We start from the raw sequence: 23,175 nt of genomic DNA on the forward strand, positions 1-23,175 counted from the left end.
AATATTTCATACTCTCGCTTTCCCGTCCCCCCACCCCCACCCCGACGGAGTTTCGCTCTGTCGCCCAGGCCGGAGGACAGTGGTGCGATCTTAACTCACTGCGACCTTCGCCTCCCGGGTTCAAGCGATTCTCCTGCCTCAGCCTCCGGAGTAGCTGAGATTACAGGTGAAGGCCACCACGCCCAGCTAATGTTTGTATTTTTAGTAGAGATGGGGTTTCACCATGTTGGCCAGGCTGGTCTCGAACTCCTGACCTCGCGATCCACCTGCCTGGGCCTCCCAAAGTGCTGGGATTACAGGCGTAAAACACCACACCCAGCCCATACTCTGGCTTTTTAAACTTTTCTCAAACTACCCTACTTTCCTTCTTCCGTCCTTCCTTCCTTCCTTCCTTCCTTCCTCCTTCCTTTCTTCCTTTCTTCTTTCTTTTAATAGAGACTGGGTCTTACTATGCTGCCCAGGTTGGTCTTGAATTCCTGGGGTTAAACTATCCTCCCACCTTAGGCCTCCAAAGTTCTGGGATTACAGGCATGAGCCACGGCCTCGGCATACTCCCTGCTTTATTTAACATAAGATAATATGAGGCCATGCGCCTCATATTATGGCTCACGCCTGTAATTCCAACACCTTGAGAAGCCCAGGCAGGCGAATCACTTGAGGTCAGGAATTCGAAACCAGCCTGGCCAACATGGTGAAACCCCTGTCTCTACTAAAAATATAAAAATTAGCCAAAGGTCGAGGAGCTGGCCCACGCCTGTAATCCCAGCATTTTGGGAAGCCGGGCAGACGGATCACAAGGTCAGGAGTTGGAGGCCAGCCTGGCCAATATGGCGAAACCCTGTCTCTACTAAAAATACAAAAAATTGCCGGGCGCGGTGGCTCAAGCCTGTAATCCCAGCACTTTGGGAGGCCGAGGCGGGTGGATCACGAGGTCGAACGATCGAGACCATCCTGGTCAACATTGTGAAACCCCGTCTCTACTAAAAACACAAAAAATTAGCTGGGCATGGTGGCGCGTGCCTGTAATCCCAGCTACTCAGGAGGCTGAGGCAGGAGAATTGCCTGAACCCAGGAGGCGGAGGTTGCGGTGAGCCGAGATCGCGCCATTGCACTCCAGCCTGGGTAACAAGCGAAACTGTCTCAAAAAAATATATAAAATACAAAAAAATACAAAAAATTAGCTGGGCATGGTGGCAGGTGCCTGTAACCCCAGCTACTCGGGAGGCTGAGGCAGGAGAATTGCCTGAACCCAGGAGGCGGAGGTTGCGGTGAGCCGAGATCGCGCCATTGCACTCCAGCCTGGGTAACAAGAGCGAAACAAACCGTCTCAAAAAAAAAAAAAAAAAAAAAAAAAAAAAATTAGCTGGGCATGGTGGCAGGTGCCTGTAACCCCAGCTACTCGGGAGGCTGAGGCAGGAGAATCGCCTGAACCCAGGAGGCGGACGCTGCAGAGAGCCGAGATGGATCGCGCCACTGCAATCCAGCCTGGGAGACAGAGCAAGACTCCGTCTCAAAAAAAAAAAAAGATAATAGGAATACAAAAATATTGCTCGCAAAATATTTGAATTGTCCCCCAAAACCTGCATCCTTAAGTTATATGTATATATTAATTATAATATGCCAGGCATTGCACTGAGCATTTTGAGTGTTATCACATTGATTATTCTAGCAATTCCCTAAGACTCTAAGACACTATTATTATACTTATTTTACAGATGAGAAAATTGTGACTTACAGATACTATGTGTGAGTTCACCTAATTAGTAAGTAGCAAAGTCAGGACTTAAATCCAACTGACTCTAATGTCCAGCTCTTACTATATATACCATTGTCTGGAGCGATCAGAATTTAAAGTCATCCTCAAATTTAAAGACAGTAAACCAAACCAAGCCTTTTCTTCCTTCTCACACTTCCTATATTCAGGTTTAAAGATGTATTTTTCGCCGGGCGCGGTGGCTCAAGCCTGTAATCCCAGCACTTTGGGAGGCCGAGGCGGGTGGATCACGAGGTCGAGAGATCGAGACCATTCTGGTCAACATGGTGAAACCCCGTCTCTACTAAAAATACAAAAAACTAGCTGGGCATGGTGGCACGTGCCTGTAATCCCAGCTACTTAGGAGGCTGAGGCAGGAGAATTGCCTGAGCCCAGGAGGCGGAGGTTGCGGTGAGCCGAGATCGCGCCATTGCACTCCAGCCTGGGCAACAAGAGCGAAACTCCGTCTCAAAAAAAAAAAAAAAAAAAAAAGATGTATTTTTCCCCTTTTTGAGGCATTAAATAATTCTCCCACACGCAGATAATGTAGCAGTAAATCTTTCTTTCTTTCTTTCTTTTTTTTTTTTTTTTTTTTTTGAGACAGAGTTTCGCTCTTGTTACCCAAGCTGGAGTGCAATGGCGCGATCTCGGCTCACCGCAACCTCCGCCTCCTGGGTTCAGGCAATTCTCCTGCCTCAGCCTCCTGAGTAGCTAGGATTACAGGCACGTGCCACCATGCCCAGCTAATTTTTTGTATTTGTAGTAGAGACGGGGTTTCACCATGTTGACCAGGATGGTCTCGATCTCTCGACCACGTGATCCACCCGCCTCGGCCTCCCAAAGTGCTGGGATTACAGGCTTGAGCCACCGCGCCCGGCCCAAATCTTTCTTGATATGTGTTGGATGTTTTGTTACGTTTCAATCATTTTCGACATGTCCTGTGTATGGAAATTGGAGGGCACGAGTGACATGCAGAAGTACTAAAAATGAAACATAAGAGAAGGATTAGAATCTTCTTTCCTGACAATTTGGAAAAATAAAAAGCTCAAGAAATTATTTAATTTTTACAAGATAATTGCTGCAGTGTGTTTGTAACTGGAAAATTAGTAAAGACCTAAATATCCAAAATAAAGTAATTTTAAGTATATTATGGCACGTCTGTACGATAGAGTACTACTTAGCATTTAAAAGAATAAATTGTATTTATCTTAGGCCGGGCGCGGTGGCTCAAGCCTGTAATCCCAGCACTTTGGGAGGCCGAGGCGGGTGGATCACAAGGTCGAGAGATCGAGACCAACCTGGTCAACATGGTGAAACCCCGTCTCTACTAAAAATACAAAAAAAAATTAGCTGGGCATGGTGGCGCGTGCCTATAATCCCAGCTACTCAGGAGGCTGAGGCAGGAGAATTGCCTGAACCCAGGAGGCGGAGGTTGCGGTGAGCCGAGATCGCGCCATTGCACTCCAGCCTGGGTAACAAGAGCGAAACTCCGTCTCAAAAAAAAAAAAAAAAAAAAAAGAATAATTGTATTTATCTCTGAAAGGTAGAATTAGTGAAGTTGTTTTACTTTTACATCTTCTTTATCATTCAGATATTTTGCAGTAGGCATATATTATTTTAAAGAACCATTGTTTCATATATGTGACTTGAGTGAGAAAATATTTTAAAATTTGTATAATGCAATCACATAGTTGCTTTTTAAAATATACATGTTCACTGGGCACGGTGGCTCACGCCTGTAATCCTAGCACTTTGGGAGGCTGAGCTGGGTGGATCACCTGAGGTCAGGAGTTCAAGACCAGCCTGGCCATCGTGGTGAAACCCCATCTTAGAAAAAAATAAAATAAAATAAAATAATAATAAATAAATAAAATATACATGTTCATGTATATATTTGTGTGCATACCATATACACATAGAAGATGGAAACACACCAAAGTTGTGAGTTTATGGATTACTTTAATTTACTTCATTTTTTACTGTATCTATAATTAGTGTTTGTATAGATTTGCTCATGTAATTTTCAGAATTAAAAGAAACTGACAAGCCTAGTTTGGACTGGTTTTGCCCTAAGATTGTGGGGAAGCATTTACATTCATTCTCACTTCACTTTCTATTAAGGAGGGTAATATGGAGAAGGATTTTTTAAGTCATTGAAACATGCAAGATATTAAAATAGGCCGGGCGCGGTGGCTCAAGCCTGTAATCCCAGCACTTTGGGAGGCCGAGGCGGGTGGATCACGAGGTTGAGAGTTCAAGACCATCCTGATCGACATGGTGAAACCCTGTCTCTACTAAAAATACAAAAAATTAGCTGGGCATGGTGGCTCGTGCCTGTAATCCCAGCTACTCAGGAGGCTGAGGCAGGAGAATTGCCTGAACCCAGGAGGCGGAGGTTGCAGTGAGCCGAGATCGCGCCATTGCACTCCAGCCTGGGGCCTGGGTAACGAGCGAAACTCCGTCTCAAAAAAAAAAAAAAAAAAAAAAAGATATTAAAATATAAGCATCCACTCTTCTTTGTAATAAAACATGTTATAGTCCGGGTTCGGTGGCTCACGCCTGTAATCCTAGCACTTTGAGAGGCTAAGGCAAGCGGATGACAAGATCAGGAATTCAAGACCAGCCTGGCCAACATGAGGAAACCCCGTCTCTACTAAAAATACAAAAAAATTAGCTTGGCGTGGTGGCAGATGCTTGTAATCCCAGCTACTTAGAAGGCTGAGGCAGAAGAATTGCTTTAACCCAGGAGGCAGAGGTTGCAGTGAGCAGAAATCACACCACTGCACTCCAGCCTGGGCAACAAGAGCAAGACTCCATCTCAAAAAAAAAAAAGTAAAGAAAACATGTTATATAATTCTTCATGAGTGTTAGTTTACCTTGAATAAAACACTTCTTTATAAAATTGGTGACTAATATGCTACAACGTACATTTTGGAAGCATTTTTTAGAAACTATGTCTTACATGAAACATACTGGTTTAAGATTCGTGTACAGTATTCAAATCTCAACTTCGAGTCTTAATAATTGTGAGAATTTAGGTAAGTCATTTAACTGCTTTGTGACTCAGTTTCCTCATCAGTAAAATGGGAGTAATAGTACCTATTTCGTAATGTTCTGTAGGGATTATGTGACTTCATACATGTAACGTATTTAGATAAATGCCTGAGGGAGTGGGGACCTACAAACTGAGAGGCTTATCAACCAAATGCAATATATACGGACCAAGAGACATGCCCATTAAATACAATATGTAGACCTTTTGGGGGATCCCGATTAGAAAAAAGCCACTGGAAAAAATATTCTGAGACAATTGGTAAAATTCCAGTACTAAGGATGATATCAAACAATTATTATATATTTTAGGTGCTAATGGAATTAACATTTTTTATGAATCTTTATGAATACTAAAGTATTTAGACCTGAAATGCTGGAAATTTGCTTCAAACTAAGTAATGGGGAAGAGGGGTATAGATGATAGATAAAAGATTGACCAAAAGTTGCTTTTTACAACAGTTGTTTTTTTAATGCTATTCTCTGGGCCTGGCACTGTGGGTCATGCCTGTAATCCCAGCACTTGCGGAGGGTGAGACGGATGGATCACCTGAGGTCAGGGTTCAAGACCAGCCTGAGCAACATGGTGAAACCCTGTCTCTACAAAAATACAAAAATTAGTCAGGCATGATGGCAGGTGCCTGTAATCCCAGCTACTAGGAAAACTGAGGTGGGAGAATTGCTTGAATGGGGAGGTGGAGGTTGCAGTGAGCCGAGATTGTGCCACTGCACTCCAGCCTGGGCAAGAGACTCCATCTCAAAAAAAAAAAAAAAAAAAAAAAAAAAAGATATTCTCTCTACTTTTATATGTTTGAAGTCTTACTAGATAAACAATTTTTAAAAAAAAAAGATGGAGTTTCACCATGATGGCCAGGCTGGTCTTGAACTCCTGACCTCAGGTGATCCACCCACCTCGGCCTCCCAAAGTGCTCGGATTACAGGCGTGAGCCACCGCGCCCAGCCCCATAAACAATATTTTTTAGAAGTACTGTTTAGCCAGGCTCGATGGCTCACACCTGTAATCCGAGCACTTTGGGAGGCAGAGGCAGGCGGATCACGATGTCAGGAGTTCGAGACCAGCCTGGCCAATAGGGTGAAACCCCATCTCTCCTAAAAACACGAAAATTAGCCGGGCATGATGGCGCACGCCTGTAGCTCCAGCTACTCGGAAGGCTAAGACAGAAGAATCGCTTAAACCCAGGAGGCAGAGGTTGCAGTGAGACAAGATCCCGCCACTGAACTCCAGCCTGAGTGACAGAGCGAGACTCCCTCTCAAAAATAAAATAAAAGTACTGTTTTAAAATGCTGGAACAGGCCGGGCGCGGTGGCTCAAGCCAGTAATCCCAGCACTTTGGGAGGCCGAGGCGGGTGGATCACAAGGTCAAGAGATCGAGACCATCCTGGTCAACATGGTGAAACCCTGTCTCTACTAAAAATACTAAAAATTAGCTGGGCATGGTGGCACGTGCCTGTAATCCCAGCTACTCAGGAGGCTGAGGCAGGAGAATTGCCTGAACCCAGGAGACGGAGGTTGCGGTGAGCCGAGATGGCGCCATTGCACTCCAGCCTGGGCAACAAGAGCGAAACTCTGTCTCAAAAAAAAAAAAAAAAAAAAAAAATGCTGGAACATAGCTAGGACTATGTGTTTACTATTATTACATGCTTTGTATGTATGATATTACCTAATGTTTGTTTACACCTTTCAGATTACAATGTTTTCGTTTACTGACACTGAACCTAGGAGGTGGGGAAATGTTATTCCCATTTACCAATGAGACAACTAAACCACAGCCAAGACCCTTGCATTACACCATCTCCACTCTTCAGGTTCCTGGGATCTGTGATCAACAGAGTAGGGGTAGCCTGTAGCCACTAGGCACAGAGTTCTCACCTCTTTTAACGGTTGTAGTCCGGTCTATTAGAAACTAAACCAACATACAAATGATTCATTTAGGACTATCAGACAAAATATGAGCTTACACTTGCACATCAGAAAAATTCTCACTGCTACTTTAAAAGATAATGGGGTCACCACTGACTCCATGGCAATTGAAAAACAAACAAACAAACAAACAAATTGGCCGGGCGGGGTGGCTCAAGCCTGTAATCCCAGCACTTTGGGAGGCCGAGGCGGGTGGATCACGAGGTCAAGAGATCGAGACCATCCAGGTCAACATGTGAAACCCCGTCTCTACTAAAAATACAAAAAACTAGCTGGGCATGGTGGCGCGTGCCTGTAATCCCAGCTACTCAGGAGGCTGAGGCAGGAGAATTGCCTGAACCCAGGAGGCGGAGGTTGCGGTGAGCCGAGATCACGCCATTGCACTCCAGCCTGGGTAACAAGAGCGAAACTCCGTCTCAAAAAAAAAAAGAAAAAAGAAAAAAAACAAATAAATAAAAGGTAAGGGGGGGAACAGAACCCAAGATATTAAATAATATAGGTAAAGTTACCTGTATAGTTTTTATTTCCTTTACATAGCTGTTTATTATTTAAGGTTTTCTACGTTAATTTTCTATCCTCTATCCAACCTGTCTGATTCCTCCACGCCCTAAAAATTAGACTGGAGCCAGGGAACCAGAGATGAAAAACTGCGGGGCGCGGCTGGGAGGCAGAGGCCGGCCCGTCCCGGCGGCAGAGGCCCCGCCGTCCAACGCTCCCGTTCCACCTTAAGAAGCTCTCGCCTCTGCCCGCGCCGAGCCAGCGCTCGGCTCCGCCCACCCCCGTGTCGGCTCCTGCCCGGGAACGTGGGCTTGGGAGGAAAGACGCACTGAATGGAAAGATTGGCGCCAGAGGCAGCAGGTCCCTCCGGCCCCCTACTCTACCGGCGCGGGGAGGAGCGCGGGAAGCACGGGCCATCGGGGTTGGGCTCCTTTCTGGAGGACCGCAGGGATGGCGGCACGCCCTGCTGAAACTGGGGGGCCTGTAGGTGGGCCACGGGGCCCATCTTGGGGTGGGGCCTTAGGGAGACAGAACTGGCGCAGGAGATACACAGACGCCACGATCGTTAGTGCAAAGCCGTTGAGTTCCCTGGTCCCGGACGCACCTCTTCAAATCATTTCCAAAAGAGGTGGCAAGTTTTCCATCCTCCGCCCCGATTCCTCGTCTTCCTCTTCATTGGCTGGGGCCAGGGTAGGCCCGGCCCAAGGTCGCTCGTTGACTGGCTGCGTCGGTAATCCATCACAGGATGACGCGCCCGAGGGGCGGTCCTTGGGGAGGAAGTGAGGCTTATTTTGGTCCCTCCCACTCCAACTACTGATTGGTTGAGGTTTACAGTGACGCAAGGCACGGCATAAAAATGTCCGCTGAAGGGCAGGGTCTGCTGGCGGTTCTCTCGGGGCGATGGGGTCTCTGTTAATGCAGAGAAGGACCAAACTGATCGAAACACAGAAAGGAGTTTAGGAAGGAACTGAAGGAAAACGAGGGAGTTCCGCGGGACCTCCGTTGCCTTCAAACAAGGTCATTTCCTGCATGGGATCGATGGCTTCCTGTTTACCGCTTCCAAAGTGCACGCGGGCTCTCTGCAGTATGCACGACAGTGAAATTCTTACTAGACTTTGGTCCCAGACTTCCCGTTTGTTTACTTTACCTAACGGAATGAATGACACAGAGGAAAGGGAAAAGGGTTTCACCCTGCCTTTAGAGAAGGATAGGGAAACGGAGGTTCTCTAACATTAGAAAGCTAAAGACCGACCCTGGGTCATGGTATCCAAGCAGTTGGGTAGTTGGGTTACTAAAGAAACCATCCGCATAGTAGTTGGAGAGACTGGATGAAGGTAGAGAACTGTAAAGATTTCTCCGAAGGAAAGGGATTAATCACATACAGAAGCCTTCCTTGGTAGAAAACTACATCTTTGGGAGGCTGAGGCGGGCAGATCACGAGGTCAAGAGATCAAGACCAACCTGGCCAACATGGTGAAACCCCATCTATACTAAAAATACAGAAAAATTAGCTGGGCGTGGTGGTGCGCGCCTGTAGACCCAGCTACTCGGGAGGCTGAGGCAAGAGAATTGCTTGAACCCGGGAGGCGGAGGTTGCAGTGAGTCCAGGTTGCACCACTGCACTCCAGCCTGGCGCCTGGTGACGGAGTAAGACTGTCTCAAAACAAACAACAACAACCAAAAAAGAAAACTACATTTTTTTTTTTTTCTTTAGACCAGGTCTTTCTCCATTGCCCAGGCTGAAGCACCATCTCGGCTCACTGCAACCTCCACCTCTGGGGTTCAAGCGATTCTCCTGCCTCAGCGTCCCGAGGAGCTGGGGCTAAAGGCACGTGCCACAACGCTTGACTGTGTTTTGTGTTTTTAGTAGAGACGGGGTTTCACCATGTTGGCCAGGCTGGTCTCGAACTCCTGACCTCAGGTGATCCGCCTGCTTCGGCCTCCCAAAGTGCTGGGATTACAGGAGTGAGCCACAGCACCCTGCCAAGAACTGCATCTTACCTCTGGTGTTTGACAGTGTCGGATACATAGTACGTAGTCAACTGCTGATGTGAACCAAACCAGAGTGAGAAGACACTTTTATAAAGTGTCGTGTGTCGTGTGTGTGTGTGTGTGTGCGTGTGTGTGTGTGTTGCTGCTGGGTACCGTGCCTCACGCCTGTAATCCTAGCACTTTGGAAGGCCTAGGCGAGAGGATCACCTGAGGTCAGGAGTTCGAGACCAGCCTGACCAATATGGTGAAACCCCATCTTTAAAAAAAAAAAGGCAACATTTAGCTGGAAATCACTTGAACTCTGGAGGCGAGATTGTAGTGAGCCAAGATCGTGCCACTGCATTCCAGCCTGGGCAACAGCAAAATTCTGTCTCAAAAATAGCCAGGCACGGTGGCTCAAGTCTGTAATCCCAGCACTTTGGGAGGCCCAGGCGGGTGGATCACGAGGTCAAGAGATCGAGACCATCCTGGTCAACATGGTGAAACCCCGTCTCTACTAAAAATACAAAAAATTAGCTGGCATGGTGGTGCGTGCCTGTAATCCCAGCTACTCGGGAGGTTGAGGCAGGAGAATTAGAATTGCCTGAATCCAGGAGGCAGAGGTTGCGGTGAGCCGAGATGGCACCATTGCACTCCAGCCTAGGTAATAAGAGCGAAACTCTGTCTCAAAAATAAATAAATGAATGAATGAATGAATGAAGTACGCTGGAAAAATCCTAAAGATGCCAGACTTGAAGTAGGTCTGCTTCGCACCTACCTGAGATGCTACTTCTCTGGGAAAATGCTATTTTCCTCCCAACACCTTGAGGCCTTTAAAATTTGAAAGCAGCCGGGCGCGGTGGCTCAAGCCTGTAATCCCAGCACTTTGGGAGGCCGAGGCGGGTGGATCATGAGGTCGAGAGATCGAGACCATCCTGGTCAACATGGTGAAACCCCGTCTCTACTAAAAATACAAAAAATTAGCTGGGCATGGTTGCACTTGCCTGTAATCCCAGCTACTCAGGAGGCTGAGGCAGGAGAATTGCCTGAGCCCAGGAGGCGGAGGTTGCGGTGAGCCGAGATCGCGCCATTGCACTCCAGGCGGGGTAACAAGAGCGAAACTCCATCTCAAAAAAAATAAATAAATAAATAAAAATAAATAAATAAAATAAAATTTGAAAGCAGATTTCTCCTCAACCTACCTTCCTAGAAAAATTGAAAAGATAGGTGATTAGTGAAAAGATGTCCTCTACATTCAGTGAATGGAACATAAAGTGTTTGACCTACAATCTGAGGCAAGAGACTAGGAAGAAATTATTTGAGAGCTTGAGAAATATCATCTATACTAAATTAGTTGTGGAATCATTTGCTTCCTAGCAAGATATACACCTTTTTTCTAGTCCAGAGTTTTTCTTAGAGTTCAGCAATGCTTTAACAGTGTCTAGCCAGGTGCGGTGGCGCGTGCCTATAGTCCCCAGCAACTCGAGAGGCTGAGGTGGGAGGATCGCTTGAGCCCAGGGGTTCTGGGCTGCGCTACGCCGCTCTGGTGTCCGCACCAAGTTCGGCATTAATATGGTGACCTCCCGGGAGCAGGGGACCACCAGGTTGCCTAAGCAGGGGCGAACCGGCCCAGGTCGGAAACAGAGCCAGGTCAAAACTCCGTGCTGATCAGTAGTGGGGTCGCGCCTGTGAACAGCCACTGCACTCCAGCCTGGGCAACATAGCGAGACCCTGTCTCTTAAAAATAAATAAATAAATAAATAACATTGTCTGAGAACTGTGCTCTAAACTTGAGGGCAAGAATCTCCCTTTCATATTATAACTCTCCCCACCACAAGACCCTGTAGGGGCTATTGGTCAAGATTCTGCAACTTATTTTCTGCTTATTCAAAGAGATCCTATCTTATGATTTTCTAGGATCTTCTAGGTCAGGTGCTTTACAAAAGAGTATACCATGCCAGCTCTTTAGTATCATGTGGCAACAAGGGAAGGAACAGGAGGCAGTTATATTTGCAATAACAAAAATGCCATGGGAAAATTATTACTGGGCTGTATATAATTTCGGCGTAATAAGGTGTATATTGCCTATGCCAAAAGAGAGGGGAGATATTAAAATTTCCAGGAATTGTGTTTGAGGGAAAAGTGCACTTTGTTCCTAGTAATATTAAATAAATCACGTGGGGCCGGGCGTGGTGGCTCACGCCTGTAATCCAACCACTTTGGAGGCCAAGGTGGGTGGATCACCTGAGGTCGGGAGTTCAAGACCAGCCTGACCAACATGGTGAAAGCCTGTCTTTAAAAATATATAATAATAAATAATAAATAAATCATGTGAAAACATACAAAAATTAGTTTTAGGCTAATAATTCATACACTTATAGCACTGTCACGTTCCACCTGATGCTGGGCAATAAGCAAAAGCAGAAATATTTTTTCGGTGAAAGGGACCGAGAGCCCAGCACCAAGTCCAAAGAAGGAAACAACTGGTATTGTTCCTAACCGTAGATCTCAGCCCTCCAATTTCTTTCTTTTTTTTTTTTTTTTTTTTTTTTTGAGACGGAGTTTCGCTCTTGTTACCCAAGCTGGAGTGCAATGGCGTGATCTCAGCTCACCGCAACCTCCGCCTCCTGGATTCAGGCAATCCTAATTCTCCTGCCTCAACCTCCCGAATAGCTGGGATTACAGGCATGCGCCACCATGCCCAGCTAATTTTTTGTATTTTTAGTAGAGACGGGGTTTCACCATGTTGACCGGGATGGTCTCGATCTCTTGACCTCATGATCCGCCCACCTCAGCCTCCCAAAGTGCTGGGATTACAGGCGTGAGCCACCGCGCCCGGCCTCAGCCCGCCAATTTCTACAGGAAGTCATACTTCGATTGGTAAGAACATGGCATACTGAGTCACATAGAGCCTGAGGTCTTAGAAAAATCCTCAATTCAGCCAGGTGCAGTGGCTCACACCTGTAATCCCAGCACTTTGGGAGGCCTAGGCAGATCACGAGGTCAGGAGTTCGAGACCAGCCTGGCCAACATGTGAAACCCTGTCTCTACTAAAGATGCAAAAATTAGCCAGATGTGGTGGCACATGCCTATAATCCCAGCTACTCGGGAGGCTGAAGCAGGAAAATCACTTGAACCTGGGAGGCAGAGGTTGCAGCAAGCAGAGATTGTGCCACTGCACTCCAGCCTGGGCAACAGAGTAAGACTCCATCTCAAAAAAAAAAAAAAGGAAAAATTTTCACCTCATGATTCCTCCTGAGCCTGGCTGCGTGCCCTTAAGCAATAGTAACCATGAGTTTCTTTCATCCCTGGAAGCCCAAGAAACAATTACAAGGCCTCAGAAGACCAGTGATGAAAGCACCAGGTTGCATTGCCTTTGGGATTTATGGAAAGAAGAAAGGGGCAGTGGGCTACTTCTCAGTCAGGTATTACATCTGTCAGGGCTGGCTGCAGTAAATGGAAACCACTTAAGTAGGAAAGGCTTTAATCCTGGGGCTTAATGTGCTTACAAAATTATTAGAAGTACTGGAGAAAGAGGGTCTCTGTTGTACATCAGAAACAGCTCCAAGAATGAGGCTACTAAACTTACCCACCAGGAAAGCTTCAGAAAGGTGAGAAATCAAGACTATATTGCTGAAACTTGAGTCCAGCAACACATGCCACTGCACTGACATGGGTATGGAAAGAAAAAAAATTAAAAAGAAAGAAAAAATGGAGAACTTACTGCCCTGGTTGTGATCAAGGAATTGTGCAGCTACTGTTGCTAACACAGACTCAGCAACTTTCAACAGCCGTGAAACTAGTGCATAGACTGGAACGCTGCTGCAGAAAAACCCAACCTCTCCTGTCTCTGCTGACCCGAAGCAACAGCCAAAGTGGCCAGCAGAGGGCCCCAGCCCGGCTTCCACTTTTCAAGTTTCTCATGTGTGCAAATATTGATAGATCCACAATTTGCAACTAGAATCCTAGTTGCAATAAAATCTAGAAAATACAGTTTTTGGTTTTCCAGTCTCTGCAAAGGAAGGTATATAAAAGGAAATAGAAGGCCGGGCGCAGTGGCTCAAGCCTGTAATCCCAGCACTTTGGGAGGCCGAGGCAGGTGGATCATGAGGTCAAGAGATCGAGACCATCCCGGTCAACATGGTGAAACCCCGTCTCTACTAAAAATACAAAAAATTAGCTGGGCATGGTGGTGCGTGCCTGTAATCCCAGCTACTCAGGAGGCTGAGGCAGGAGAATTGCCTGAACCCAGGAGGCGGAGGCTGGGGTGAGCCGAGATCGTGCCATTGCACTCCAGCCTGGGTAACAAGAGCGAAACTCTGTCTCAAAATAAAATAAAATAAAATAAATAAAATAAATAAAATAAAATAAAATAAAATAAAATAAAATAAAATAAAATAAATAAAATAAATAAAATAAAATAAAATAAAATAAAATAAAATAAAAATAGAACATCCATCACCCATATCCACTCTGAGAATATATGGATCTACATTTAAAAGACTTCCCTCCAGGGTGTGGTGGCTCATGCCTGTAGTCCTGGCTACTCAGGAGACTGAAGTGAGAGGATTGCTTGAGGCTGGAAGGTCGAGGCTCCAGCGGACCTCTATTTGTGCCACTACACTCTGACCTGGGTGTCAAAGTGGACCCTGTCTCAATAAATAAATAAATAAGCTGATGTGGTCCCAGCGACACCAGCTACACAGGAGGCGGAGGTGAAAGATTCACTCCTGCACTCCAACCTGGGTGACAGAGCAAGGCCTTATCTAAAAAAAAAAACAAAACAAGATTCCTTAGTAACAAATAGTATGTAGAACGAAACTACAAAACGAGTTTTCAAAGAAAAAAAAAAAAAGAATAAAATAAAAAATAATTTTTTTAAAGAAAAAGAATGTAGAACAAGGCCGGGCACGGTGGCTCAGGCTTGTAATCCCAGCACTTTGGGAGGCCGAGGCGAGTGGATCACGAGGTCAACAGATCGAGGCCATCCTGGTCAACATGGTGAAACCCCGTCTCTACTAAAAATACAAAAATTAGCTGGGCATTGTGGCGCATGCCTGTAATCCCAGCTACTCAGGAGGCTGAGGCAGGAGAATTGCCTGAACCCAGGAGGCGGAGGTTGCAGTGAGCCGAGATCTCGCCATTGCACTCCAGCCTGGGTAACAAGAGCGAAACTTCATCTCAAAAAAAAAAAAAAAAAAAAGAACAAAGCAAAAGTCTGTTCTAAACTTTTTCGTTTTATAAGCCAGTGTGGAAATAATGAGGGAGCAGAGAACTTTTCATATTTTCAGGTAAAGACATTAGTTTCTAACTACAGTCTACTATGCCCATCATGTTATAAAAGAATCAACATTTTAATATTAATTAATGCCTTCCACCAGAAAGACAGAAGGGTTATACAGTCTCAGGGCTGAGTGCAGTGGCTCATGCTAATAACCCCAGCACTTTGGGAGGCTAAGGATTGCTTGAGCGCAGGAATTCAAGACCACCCTAAGAAACGTGGTGAGACTTGCCTTTACAAAAAACAAAACTAAAAAGAAAAAAATTAGCTAGATGTGGTGGTGATGCCTATAGTTACACTACTTGGCTAACTAGGGTAGGAGGATCGATTCAGTCCAGAAGTTCGCACCGCTGTGGATCATTCGTTTATTCAGTGCTGGATTCATTCAATGATTTATATCTGATGTCTGAGAGAATGGGAGTAAGGCCAAGTGCCTTTGGCAAAATACTGTTATTAGTTTTGTCCCAGTTTAATACGCAGACTAAATTTAGAATTTCCATTGATTTTTTTTTTTTCTTTTTTTTTTTGAGACGAAGTTTCGCTCTCGTTACCCAGGCTGAAGTGCAATGGCGCGATCTCGGCTCACCGCAACCTCTGCCTCCTGGGTTCAGGCAATTCTCCTGCCTCAGCCTCCTGAGTAGCTGGGATTACAGGCACGCGCCACCATGCCCAGCTAATTTTTTGTATTTTTAGTAGAGACGGGATTTCACCATGTTGACCAGGATGGTCTTGATCTCTTGACCTTGTGATCCACCCGCCTCGGCCTCTCAAAGTGCTGGGATTACAGGCTTGAGCCACCACGCCCAGCCTGATTTTTGTTTAAGAAGAGTTCATCGAGCTGGGCGTGGTGGCTTTTGCCTATAATCCCAGCACTTTGGGAGGCTGAGGCAGGCAGATCACAAGGTCAGGAGTTCAAGACCAGCCTGACCAACATGATGAAACCCGTCTCTACTAAAAATACAAAGAAAAAAAAAGAAAAAGAAATGTTAATTTGAGTTAATTTTACAGGTAAGTAAATAGTACCTCACTTTTTTTTTTTTTTTCAGTGCTCAGCCCTCTATTGGAGATTCTGCCTCCCCTGGAACAGATGTCTTCTTGAGCACACTCCCAAGGTGTGTGGCCGCTCTGGGTGGGCGTGCACTGGTGGCCTGACAGGGTGTAGGGGAGGGGTCTGGCGTCCTGTCCTCTGAGAGGGGACTTGGGTGAACTTGGGTCTGGGTGAGGGTGCACGTGGAGTGGTATTGGATCCCATGACTAAGGGTCCCTTCCTCCTTGGGGAGCAGCCTAGGAATGGGCTCTCTTGGGGACCTTCCCTCAGTGCCACCAGGTCCTGCCCTCCGGCCCATCTCTTCAGAAGGCGGTCTTTCCTTGGAGGGGTCAGAGACTCCAGCCCAGCGCTCTAGGGTCACAGTGTGAACATCTACCTCAGTCCTGCACTGGGCGTTTCTTGGCCTGATTTCTCCACTGGGAGCTGGGACTCTAAGCCCTCAAAGGGAGGATCCTCTGAGAGAGGCCCATGGGCAGGTACCTGGTGCAGAGGAGTGTGCGCTGGGAGGGGTGACCAGCGCGGGTAGGCGCCGGGGCGTTGGCAGGGCTGGGGTGTCCTAGTCATCTTTGTCCTTGGAGCCATGTTTTTTTTAGAGACAGGGTTTCACCATGTTAGCCAGGATGGTCTTGATCTCCTGACCTGGTGATCCACCCACCTCGGCCTCCCAAAGTTCTGGGATGACAGGCGTGAGCCACCATGCCTGGCCGATGGAGCCATGTTTGAGGATGTGGGTGAACACCACCTAGTTCAACTTGCCCTTCTTATCATTGGACGCCCCCCGGTACATCTCATCCACTTCCTCTTCTGTGAAGCTGTCACCCATGGTGGAGAGCAGCTCCCAGAGGTGGTCCTCATGGATGAAACCTGAAGCATCCTGGTTGAAGCAGGCAAAGGCATTTTGGATCATATCCTCGGGGTCCCTGCCATTCAGCTTCTCCCCAAACACGGCGAGGAAAGTGGTGAAGCTGATGGGTCTCAGGGCCTTGCTTATTATACTCTCCAGGTATTCATTCTTGGGGTTCTTCCTCGGCCAGACCAGCTTGTCCTTCAGGTCCCTCTTGTGAACAAAGCCTTCACAGTTCTGGTCAATCATGTTGAAAGCCTTCTTAGCCGGGCGCAGTGGCTCCAGCACTTTGGGAGGCCGAGGCGGGTGGATCACGAGGTCAAGAGATCGAGACCATCCTGGTCAACATGGTGAAACCCCGTCTCTACTAAAAATACAAAAAATTAGCTGGGCATGGTGGCACGTGCCTGTAATCCCAGTTACTCAGGAGGCTGAGGCAGGAGAATTGCCTGAACCCAGGAGGCGGAGGTTGCGGTGAGCCGAGATCGCGCCATTGCACTCCAGCCTGGGTAACAAGAGCAAAACTCCGTCTCAAAAATAAAAAATAAAAAAATAAGTAAAAATCATACACAACTGGTTTTCAGGGAATTTCCTTGAAAAGAACGATGGCTATATAGGTGTGAAGAGTAACAGAGTAATATATGAATGTACACAATAATCGCTATTTTTCTACAGCAGACTATAGAGTGTAACTGAGGCATTACACTTGCTTATTTTTTTTAATTTTTAAATTTTATTTTATTTTATTATTTTTTGAGATAGAGTTTCGCTTTTGTTGCCCAGTCTGGAGTTCAGTCTTGGCTCACCACAACCTCCACCTCCTGGGTTCAAGAGATTCTCCTGCCTCAGCCTCCTGAGTAGCTGGGATTACAGGCACACGCCACCATGCCCGGCTAATTTTTGTATTTTTAGTAGAGACGGGGTTTCACCATGTTGACCAGGATAATCTCGATCTCTTGACCTCGTGATCCACCCACCTCGGCCTCCCAAAGTGCTGGGATTACAGGCGTGAGCCACCGCTCCCAGCCTTCAACACTTTTTTAAAGATGATATGTTTATGTGACAATTGTTAAGATTATTTTGGAAGGACTTTAGAGGAAGCACTGTAAAAGCAAGATACGAGACACACAAATGAGTCAAAGAATGATCCCCTTGTTTGGGTTTTTTTTTCTGTTTTTTTTTTTTTTTTTTTTTTTTTTGAGACGGAGTTTCGCTCTTGTTACCCAGGCTGGAGTGCAATGGCGCGATCTCGGCTCACCGCAACCTCCGCCTCCTGGGTTCAGGCAATTTTCCTGCCTCAGCCTCCTGAGTAGCTGGGATTACAGGCACACGCCACCATGCCCAGCTAATTTTTTGTATTTTTAGTAGAGACGGGGTTTCACCATGTTGACCAGGATGGTCTCGATCTCTTGACCTCCTGATCCACCCGCCTCGGCCTCCCAAAGTGCTGAGATTACAGGCTTGAGCCACCGCGCCCGGCCTTGTTTGGGTATTTATTCCTCTACTAACCAAGAAGGAATCTGCTGTGCACCCCACCCCCACCCCCAGTTCCCTACCCACCTCCCCCTACTGCAGAGCCTGGTTATGCCTCCCACACTTATTTAACAATTAGATTTTACTACTTAAGACTAGAAGTTGCAGCCGGGCGCAGTGGCTCACGCCTGTAATCCAAGCACTTTGGAGGCCAAGGTGGGCGGATCACCTGAGGTCGGGAGTTCAAGACCAGCCTGACCAACATGGTGAAACCCCGTCTTTATAAAAAAATAATTTAAGAAAAGACTAGAAGTTGCTTTGTTTTTTGTTTGTTTTGTTTTGAGATGGAGTCTTACTCTGTCGCCCAGGCTAGAGTACAATAGTACAATCTCAGCTCACTGCAACCTCCACCTCTGGGGTTCAAACAATTCTCCTGCCTCAGCCTCCCAAGTACCTGGGACTACAAGCACATGCCACCACACCCAGCTAATATTTTTGTATTTTTGTAGAGATGGGGTTTCGCCATGTTGGTCAGACTGGTCTCAAACTCCTGACGTCAGGTAATCTGCCCTCTTTGACCTCCCAAACTACTGGGATTATAGGCATGAGCCACTGCCCCCTGGCCAGACATACTATTCTTTTTTTTTTTGAGTATTTTTTCTCTAAGGAAACCAAAATGATTTACAGGATAATAAGTAACATTCTTCTGGGAAGATGTAGTCATTGTTTATGACTCATTTATTCACTCAAGTAGCTGTTACACTATAGGCACTGTTGGTGCCTGGGACTGCCCCGATAGAGAAGGAAGTGATAAATTCTAAGAAAAATAAAGCGAGATAAGGGGATAAAAAATAGTGGAATGGTTAGAGAGGAAGGATTTGGTTATTCTAAAAACAAGCATCCTCAGAGATTTTTCAGGTTTGTTTCCAGGCTATAGTGATAAAGCTAATATTCAGTAAAGTGAGTCATAGAAATATTTTGGCTTCCCAGTACATATAAGAGTTATGTTTATACTATAACGTAGTTTGTTAAGTGTACAATAGCACTGTGTCTAAAAAATATATGTATGCCTTAATTTAGAAATACATTATTTCAGCTAGGCACTGTGGCTCACACCTGTAATCCTAGCACTTTGGGAGGCTGAGGTAGGCAGATTACTTGACGTCAGAAGTTCAAAACCACCCTGGCCAACATGGTGAAACCCTGTCTACTAAAAATATAAAAAAATTAGCCAGGGCCAGGCACGGTGACTCACGCCCGTAATCCTATCACTTTGGGAGGCTGAGGCGGGCGGATCACCTGAGGTCGGGAGTTCAAGACAAGCCTGACCAACCTGGAGAAACCCCATCTCTACTACAAATACAAAAATTAGCCAGGTGTGGTGGCACATGCCTGTAATCTCAGCTACTCAGGAGGCTGAGGCAGGAGATTCGCTTGAACCCGGGAAGCGGAGGTTGAGGTGGGCTGAGGTTGAGCCACCGCACTCCAGTCTAGGCGACAGAGCAAAACTCCATCTCAAAAAAAAGAAAAAAATACTTTTTTGCTAAAAAAATGCTAACAGTCATCTGAGCCTTGGGCATGTCACAATCTTTTTGCTGGTGGAGGATCTTGCCTCAGTGTTGATGGCAGCTGACTGATCAGGGTCGTGGTTACTAAAGGCTGGGGTGGCGGTAGCAATGTCTGTAAATAAGGCAACAATAATGGCTACATCTATTAACTCTTATTTTCACCAAAGAGTTCTCTGTAGCATGTGATACTGTTTCATAGCATTTTCCCCACAGTAGTTCTTTCAAAATTGGAGTCAGGGCTGGGCACGGTGGCTCACGCCTGTAATCCCAGTGCTTTGGGAGGCTGAGGCGGGTGGATCACGAGGTCAGGAGTTTGAGACGAGCCTGGCCAAGATGGTAGAACCCCGTCTCTACTAAAAATACAAAAAAATTAGCAGGGCACAGTGGCAGGCGCCTGTAACCCCAGCTACTCGGGAGGCTAAGGCAGGAGAATTGCTTGAACCTGGGAGGTGAAGGTTGCAGTGAGCCAAGATCGAGCCACTGCACTCTAGCCTGGGTGACAGAGCAAGACTCCATCTCAAAAAAAAAAAAAAAAAAAAAAAAAAAAAAAAAAAAAAAAAATTTGGAGCCAGTCCTCTTACATCCTGTTACAGCTTACAGCTTTATGAACTGAATTTATGTAACATTCGAAATCCTTGTTGTCATTTTTTTTTTTTTTTTTTTTTGGAGACGAAGTTTCACTCTTGTTACCCAGGCTGGAGTGCAATGGTGCGATCTCGGCTCACCGCAACCTCCGCCTCCTGGGTTCAGGCAATTCTCCTGCCTCAGCCTCCTGAGTAGCTGGGATTACAGGCACACACCACTATGCCCAGCTAATTTTTTTTGTATTTTTAGTAGAGACAGGGTTTCACCATGTTGACCAGGATGGTCTCGATCTCTTGACCTCGTGATCCACCCACCTCGGCCTCCCAAAGTGCTGGGATTACAGGCTTGAGCCATCGCGCCCGGCCCTTGTTGTCATTTTGACAATATTCACAGCATCTTCATTAGGAGTAGATGTCATGTCAAGAACCACTTTCCTGGCCAGGTGCAATGGCTCATACTTGTAATCCCAGCACTTTGGTAGGTCGAAGTGGGCGGATCACGAGGTCAGAAGTTCGAGACCAGCCTGGCCAACATGGTGAAACCCCGTCTCTACTAAAAATACAAAAATTAGCCAGACATGGTGGCACACACCTGTACTCCCAGCTACTCAGGAAGCTCGAGCAGCAGAATTGCTTGAACCCAAGAGGTGGAGGTTGCAGTGAGCCAAGATCATGCCACTGCATTCCAGTCTGGTGACTGAGCGAGACTCTGTCTCTTAAAAAAAAAAAAAAAAAGGTGGGGGGACCCTGGCCCCTGGCTAGGGACTCGGCAGCAAGGAGCCGCAGGTGCAACGAAGGGCGCGTGGACAGGACTTGTTTAGCCGGTTGAGAAGGATCAAGCAGGCATTTCGAGCACAGGTGTCTAGAAACTTTTAAGGGGCCAGTTCAAGAAGGAAAACTTCCCTTCTGCTCTGAAGCTACTTGGCAGGAGGGCCCAGTGGCTGCAAAGTCGCAGCCCAGAGCTTCCAAAACCAAGAGTCTAGACAGTGTCACCAATGGCAGAACCACATCTCAAGGGCAGTGGGGCCGGGCCTGGGAGGTGGACGGGTTTTCCCTGGCGAGCGTCATAGTCCTCCTGCTGTTCATGCTGTTCATCGTCTACTACTTCATCATGGCCTGTTACCAGTACAGCTGCGCCCTGACCGGCCCCATGGTGGACATCGCCACTGGGCGTCCTCAGCACTCGGACATCTGGGCTAAGACTCCACCTATAAGGAGGAAAGCCGCCCAGCTCTATACCTTCTGGGTCACCTCCAGGTGTTTCTGTACACGTCTCTCCCAGACTTCTGCCGTAAATTCCTCCCTGGCTATGTAGGAGGCATCCAGGAGGGGGCCGTGACTCCTGCAGGGATTGTGAACAAGTATCACATCAACGGCCTGCAAGCCTGGCTCGTCACGCACCGGCTCTGGTTTGTGACTGCTCATCTCCTGTCCTGTGACTGCTCATCTCCTCGCCCACCATCATCTTCCACAACTGGATCCCGCTGCTCTGGTGTGCCAACATCCTCGGCTGTGCTGTCTCCACCTTCGCGATGGTCAAGGGCTGCCTCTTCCCCACCAGCGCCAGAGACTGCAAATTCACAGGCAATTTCTTCTACAACTACGTAATGGGCATCGAGTTTAACCCCCGGATCGGGGAGTGGTTTGACTTCAAACTGTTCTTCAACGGGCGTCCCCGGATCATCACCTGGACCCTCATCAACCTGTCCTTCGCAGCGAAGCAGCAGGAGCTGCATGGCCACGGGCCCAACACCATGGTCCTGGTCAACGTCCTGCAGGCCATCTACACGCTGGACTTCCGGAATGAAACCTGGTACCTGAAGACCATTGACATCTGCCATGACCACTTCGGGTGGTATCTGGGCTGGGACAACGGTGTCTGGCTGCTGTACCTTTACACGCTGCAGGGTCTGTACTTGGTGTACCACCCCGTGGAGCTGCCCACCCCGCACGCTGTGGGCATCCTGCTGCTGGGCCTGGTGGGCTACTACGTCTTCCGGGTCGACAACCACCAGAAGGCCCTGTTCTGCCACACCGACGGGCGCTGCCTCATCTGGGGCAGGAAGCCCAAGGCCATCGAGTGCTGCTGAACATCCGCTGACGGCCAGAGGCACCACAGCAAGCTGCTGGTGTCGGGCTGCTGGGGCGTGGCCCGCCACTTCCACTGTGTCAGCCACCTGATGGGCAGCCTGGCCTACTGCCTGGCTTGCGGCGGCGGCCACCTGCTGCCCTACTTCTGCATCATCTACATGGCCACCCTGCTGACCCACCGCTGCCTCCGGGACGAGCACTGCTGTGCCAGCAAGTACAGCCGGGACTGGGAGCGCTACACGGCCGCCGCCGTGCCTTACCGCCTGCTGCCTGGAATCTTCTAACGGGGCACCCCAGGGAGAAGCCCAGCGGGGCTGTCAAGAGTGTGTCCTGAGGCCGGGTGCGGTGGCTCAAGCCTGTAATCCCAGCACTTTGGGAGGCCGAGGCAGGTGGATCACGAGGTCAAGAGATCGAGACCATCCTGGTCAACATGGTGAAACCCCGTCTCTACTAAAAATACAAAAAAAATCAGCTGGGCATGGTGGTGCGTGCCTGTAGTCCCAGCTACTCGGGAGGCTGAGGCAGGAGAATTGCCTGAACCCAGGAGGCGGAGGTTGCGGTGAGCCGAGATCGCGCCGTTGCACTCCAGCCTGGGTAACAAGAGCAAAACTCCGTCTCAAAAAAAAAAAAAAAAGAGTGTGTTCTGCCAGGTCCGTCGGGGCGGGTCTCCCAGCTCCGACTCTAGGGGCCTCCGTTTCCTCGTAAGCTGGAGAGAGCCCAGCACTTGGCAGGTATCCAGTATACAATAACACTGTGTTCCTGGCTTTTGTCTTCAAGGGAATTCGAGTTCACACCACTGCCGTGTTGCCAACACAGACCGATTTCCTCTAATCAGTGTCCCTGGGGCAGGAGGGTGACCTGGTCACCTTTACTAGTCCTTTGGAGATAACTGATTTGTCTTAGGAGCCCAGGCCACGATACACTGCGCAACCTGGTGTCTGACGCATAGCAGGACGTCTTCCCGCGCCCCGTGATGAGGCTACATTTATTCTTGCGAAATAAAAGCAGGAGTGGGATGTGGGGTGCGCCGGTTATCAGTTTCGGCTCCAGGTTCCCCTCCCCAGCTGCTCT

The 23,175-nt window shown here is 47.6% G+C and overlaps 1 pseudogene; it reads left to right on the forward strand.

Annotated features, from left to right (window-relative positions):
- The first annotated feature begins 20,911 nt into the window (after positions 1–20,911).
- On the forward strand, positions 20,912–22,388 carry LOC120365028 (7-dehydrocholesterol reductase pseudogene; annotated as a pseudogene).
- The last annotated feature ends 787 nt before the right edge of the window (positions 22,389–23,175 follow it).

Source organism: Saimiri boliviensis, chromosome 7 (assembly GCF_048565385.1).
Source record: "Saimiri boliviensis isolate mSaiBol1 chromosome 7, mSaiBol1.pri, whole genome shotgun sequence".
Taxonomy (NCBI): domain Eukaryota; kingdom Metazoa; phylum Chordata; class Mammalia; order Primates; family Cebidae; genus Saimiri; species Saimiri boliviensis.